Source organism: Trachymyrmex septentrionalis, unplaced genomic scaffold (assembly GCF_001594115.1).
Source record: "Trachymyrmex septentrionalis isolate Tsep2-gDNA-1 unplaced genomic scaffold, Tsep1.0 scaffold19, whole genome shotgun sequence".
Lineage (NCBI taxonomy): Eukaryota > Metazoa > Arthropoda > Insecta > Hymenoptera > Formicidae > Trachymyrmex > Trachymyrmex septentrionalis.
The window spans coordinates 3053312-3059272 of NW_017305071.1; the positions used below are offsets into that span (position 1 = coordinate 3053312).

Below are 5961 nucleotides of genomic sequence, written 5' to 3' on the forward strand. Positions count from 1 at the left end.
CGGCGTTCACACGTTCCCGTCATCCACTTCGGTACTACCCGGCTCGCAGTCGAGCGTCGTACGTTGCGCGGTACGGTCGTGACATTCGCTCATCCTCCCCGGTGTCCGACTCCGATCGCACTCGCGGCTGTGCGCCATACATACACGCACACGTCTGACCTGTGTTTGACTTTGTGCACGCGTCTTTCTACGAAAGTGTCAGTGCGAGACGGAGCGAGCGAGAGAGAAAGAGGGAGAGGAAGAGAGAGAGAGAGAGAGAGAAAGAGAGAGGGATATACGAGTAGAGGAAAAAGAGATGCGGGAGGAGAGTGTGCAGCAGGAAACGCGAGTGCTTTTTCGCCGCAGTGCCAAGACGGATTAAGGACGGAGGCGCGAGAGTCGGACGGATCTCAGGAGTTGACGATCATTCTGCGAGTCGATCTTTGAGGAATCGTCATTTCCGATGGATCTTACGAGGTATGTATGTATCATACGTGCGTTTCAACCGTTGACTTTTTCGAATCTTGAATTTTTCGGAGAGCGCCGCGAGAATCTCCGAGTCGAAGCGGTCGTGCCAACTTCAGTTCGTTGCGATAGTTAGCGGCGCGCGAAGTCACGTGTCCTCGTTAGTTATGCGGCCAGCTTCGGAGCGTGACGCGCTGCCTCGCGCGAAATATTGACGATGCGTCGATAGTACACGACGATTATATTACTTTTCGCGATGCGAACGAGAGGAAACGTTTCTCTCTCTGTCTCTCTCTCTCTCTCTCTCTCTCTCTCTCTCTCTCTCTCTCTCTCTCCTTTTTCTTTTTTTACTCCGTGCCGATTGCACGGACGCGTCGCGTTAAAATCCATCTCGTTAATCTCCCGCGCCGGTTCGGAACTAATAATTACGGCACACGATCGTCTTTCGCGAAACGAGGGAAGGATCGGGCATGCGGCGAGTCATCCCGCAAAAACTATAATCCCTTCCTCCCCACCGATCAAGGCTTAATTCCCTCCGCTCCGCTTCTTGATCGATAAGGCGCGCGTTCTCTTCCGAGAAAATGTTGCCGTCGCGTCCGAACTCCGAGGCTCGTTAATCGAGTTTCAAACAACAGACCCTGGAGTCCGCTGCTCCAAATCTTTGTTCCTCGTTTACCAACCCCACGGGTGTCTATCGTGTTCTATCGCGACGTGCTTAAATGGATTATTGGGAAGATATACGGAAGTGATTAACGCGCTGTAAAGCCTTAAACACAATGAGAAGCACAGGCAATAGCAACTGAGAATAAAAGATTTCTACCTATCAGAAATCGTGTATTCTAGCTATACACGGTTTCTGAGAAAAATTTCTTATTCCCTTTTTCTACAATAATATTGTCTGTGCTTTTCATTGTGTTTAAGGCTTAGCACGAAAATGACACGACAAAACAATCGTAAACTGAAAACAAGTCCGGTAATAGCTACTAAATATGTTTTATTTAGTATTATAATATAATATTTAGTAAACACAATAATAATATATCTAATTGTTCGGTGAAATTAGATACGTAAGATAATATTTAGAAAACTAAGTAAGAAATTAACGTTTATAGTTGGTTTCGGTTATATTAAATATTGATGGAAATTATTATTTTTCAGAAATTTTTTACAGTAAGTTATTCTTTTACAGGTTTTTAAGATGCTAGTAGGCATTGTTATCGACAATTGGTTAATTTAATTGTGAGATTATTATCTCATTTTAGGACAAAAATGATAATCGTATTTTTATATTTACATATATAAGTATTACTAAAAAAAAAATCCGCTTTGATTAAAAATGGCATTCTCCTCTCTTATTTGTGATTAAACACTTCCCTATCTAATTCACTTAATGTTATTTTACCGAAGCTTTAGTAACTACTATTTCGACTTGATTATTATTATCTAGACTTTTTTCAGTGTATAAATGCCTTAGTAGAAATCTGAACGATTACGTGCTTCAATTTTTTTTCAAATTTTCGTTTTTGTTTCGTCGCGAGATGTTTAATAGATTGTTGGAGAGATAACCCGGTCTCCGTATTATCGCATTTATCGTCACATAATCCTAATTAGTGCCTTAGATAATCTAGGAACGGGCAAACTTCCGACGTTGTCCTCAGTCAGTTCAGAATTGATTACCCTTAAACGGAAAACCGATGCCATCTGCTCTCAAAATTTCTCAATTTTTCATAATAAATGTCTATATAATTAATTCTTTACACCAAAATTTCATACAGTTAATTTAATCGCTTAATAATGATTCAAGTCCGGAAGAGAATACTTTTTTTTTTATATTATGTCCATGATTAAAGAATCTGTCGAATGTTATATTAATTTTTTTATTTATCATAATTATATTAATTAAAAATTTGCAATACGCTCAGCGATTATAGGTAATAAAATGTCAAGAAAATAACATAATTTTATTAGTTATGTTTATTAAGTTAAAATAAAAAAATTATATTAATTATATATTAATTATGTTATTTTCTCAATATTGGTTATATTATCAATAATCATTGAGCGTATTTTCATTTAAGATACGCCTAAAATAGATAGCAAAGTTTTTATTAACTACGCAGTTTTACTTATTGATCAAAGAACGGTGAATTTTACGGTAATAAGTTCCTTTAAATCTCGCGACGATACGACTTCCGGGTTTGGAATATTATCAAGTGACTAAATTAATTGTACCGGGCGCTTTAACTTGCGTTATTGCTAAGAGTCGACGATGAAGATAATCGAGAAACGGCGAGAAGGAGGAGCAGGTTAACGATGTTAGAAGTAATTGTCGTACACGCCTCGTAAAATCGTCGAAGACGATCGACAAACTGTTCCTCGCTCGTCCCCGTTTTCTTTGTCGTGTACGAATTCGTGGAATCTTTACATATCACGTAAATTGTGGCCCTTTTTCTTTGCGAGCTTCTCGTACCGAGACATTAGCCGTACCATCGAGGTTAAATTTCGGACAGACGCTAAAAAACGAAAGTTTGGATTTTTCAGAAGTATATTTTTTGAACGTTTGCTTCTTTCAAATCGATAACAATTCTGATTCAGATAATGATTGATAACAATCCTGATTCTCAAGATAGAGTTAGAATTCATTTCTACCAACTTAGATTAATTTTTAGTTTAATTTATCTTCATCTTTTTTTAATCCCTATAGAAATAGAAGAAGACGAGACGTAAGTTGAACCGAGATTAAAAAATACTAATCTGCATTAATAGAAGTGAACCTAAGTACAATAGATGATTATAGTTATCGAAAGTTTTATTTAAACGAGATTTTGTAATTATAAATTCACTGCACAGAAAGTAGGGTACTGTTGGAATGTCTAAAAATTTAGCTAGATACGGATCTGAAAATAATTTTGTTAAACTATCAAAATAATTGCGTAGGACGCTCAAACTGGTTGCTAGAATATTAAAATTTTTTGCACAGCATTGCTCATTATGTGTTTGAATTACCTACGTAATTATTTTGATGGTCCAACAAAATTATTTTCAGACCTGCGTCTAGCTAAATTTTTGCTGATACTTCAGCAAAATCGTTCTTTCCGTGTGTTTAAACAGAATTTTATGCCTATATCGATCCATGGAGTAGGCGGAATTTCTTACTTAATAATCCGTTGTTCAAACAAAATTTTTACACGCGCACGTTCTTAACTACTGCCGCGGGCCACTTAAGTTGTTGCTCTCGCCGTATAATTATCGTGCTTCGCGAGATAAGGCTCTTTACGACGCGTGCATTTTACGAAGTCCGCATCGTCGTCACGCCGCTAATAAAGGCACGATCGGTCGTATCGTAAGTATGCAGAATATTAGGACACCGTCGTAACGTTGCTCAGAGTTGTACGTTTTTATCGCCGCCAGTACAATAGTGTTTTTAACTTTCATGCCGGTCGCAAACGACCAATCGTCGATATATAAAAAAAAATCTACTACCCGATGTAATGTATAATAGAAGCGATCATTGAATCCCAGTTGTCGTTTGTCATATATGATTTATATATATATATTTTTTTTTTACTTTAATCGAAATAATGCAATTGAAATAATACAAGAAAATAAATCATTTCACGTGTCACGAATTTTTTTTATATTGGCATTATTTTAACTACAGCAATAAATTATTTGGACCAGGTGCGAACATTTTTGGGTGATTGTACAATCTATATGATTACTAAATGAGGTTCTAAATTGTAGGTAAATAAAATGTTTGAACTTTATTCGCTATAAGGTGAAGGGTTCATTTGCGTTAACTCTCTCTCTCTTCAAACAAGGCACTTAAAAAAATATTAAGTTTCCATAGCTGTAGTTGGGGGTTAATTATACATATAATACATTATTTTATCGACATTGATTCTATTCAAGTAAGAAAGTTTTGTCGATTCTATTATCTCTATAATCGTATTTCAATTTTTACACTTACGACATAAACTGAATTCCTACGACTTCTCGGGGATCTGTAGAGAAATAGGATTTGTATCTTTGTCGCGGCTCGACTATCTCGCACTCGACTATTTGGCTTACAGCTCGTAACGAAATTGTGGGCACTCGTAAACGGAGTGCGCGCGGTATCGTTCGCGGTACTCAATAATTAAAGCGCGGCACTAGCGTGTCCGGTGTGGAGAATCCTTTAATCCGCGCGGCATTGTGCGCCGCCGCTCGGCCATGTCGCGATAACGATCGAGAAGGTAAAGAAATCACGGACGATCACGCGGTTGTTAAAGATCGGCCGAGGGCCGATTACGTGAGATTCGTGATAACTTTCTCCATGACCCGTTTGTCCATCGCAATCCACGCTGGCTCCTTTTTTTTTCTTTGGAATAAACACGGTAAACTTCTCGGAGAGAGCTTTCATTGGCCAAAAAATTTCGTTTTCGTTTTTGTCAGTGGATGATTATGAACTTTTCTTTGTTTTATCAAATAAATTCATAACTTAATGGCTTTTACATATCAATGAGTCTTTAACAAACAAGTATCAAAATTAATAGAGTTTAATTACCGCTTGTTATAAAGGATAAAAAAATGGAAGATCCAAAAGAAGACACATTTTCAATATGTTGTGCTATTACTATTATGAAAGCAAAAACGCTATGTAAAAAAGATAGATGCATGCTGTACAGTGAAGGTAATGTGAATGATCGCATATTTTTCGGCAGTTTTAGTTTGCAAAATTCCATGATGAAAATTTCTTTGTCGAAGAAAAGTTTTGGTAAGCCAAGTGCAGCGGATGATGATCGAATCAAGGCCTCGATCGATAATAATCCGCAACAAACCACTCGAGATATCACAGAAGAGCTTGGAATATCTCAATTGAGTGTTGAAAATAATCACTTGCATAAATAAAAACCGAGAAGAGGTTTTGGCCGACATAATAAAAGCGCAATCTCTAGACTTTGAAACTTCTCTGCAGGAATAATTACGCGTTAGTTACATAATACATGATTATTGAAATCGCAATTTGATTACGTATTCCGATTTATCCTGTTGAAATTTAAACTCATTTTACCGAAATTATCGCGGTCTGGATTCACGATCGTCGTTGCCGGCCGCCGTTGTCTCACGCCGCATCTCTATCGCTCCGCAATACAATGGAACGTGGCGAAACTTTTCTCAGCGTTTGCGTAAATGCAGGAGGGTGGAAAGGGCGGATTTAATTTCGCGCGGCGGCGTCGGCGGCGTCGGCAGCGTTTGCCGACGGGACGCGACGCGACGCGACGCGTCGCGACGTCATACGCCGGGGAGTATCAAGCCGAAAAGTTTTTATCGTCCCGCCGAACGCATTTGCTGCAAATTGATGGAAATGATGGCTCAAATTCGGAGCCTGGGTGAGTTTTTTACGCTTGCGCACGCATTATACACGCGCGCACATAAATATATTTATCGCACGTACACCTATATATGTGTGTATATATATATATGTGTGTGTGTGTGTATGTGTGTGTGTGTGTGTGTGTGTGTGTGTGTGTGTGT

The 5961-nt window shown here is 38.5% G+C and overlaps 1 protein-coding gene across 1 annotated transcript in view; it reads left to right on the forward strand.

Moving 5' to 3' along the window:
• Window positions 1-30: 30 nt before the first annotated feature.
• Window positions 31-5961, forward strand: part of LOC108746729 (protein groucho-like) — a 78549-nt gene continuing 72618 nt past the window's right edge. The window contains 1 exon segment of the mRNA XM_018483662.1: window positions 31-456. The gene's annotated coding sequence lies outside the window, so the exon portion shown is untranslated.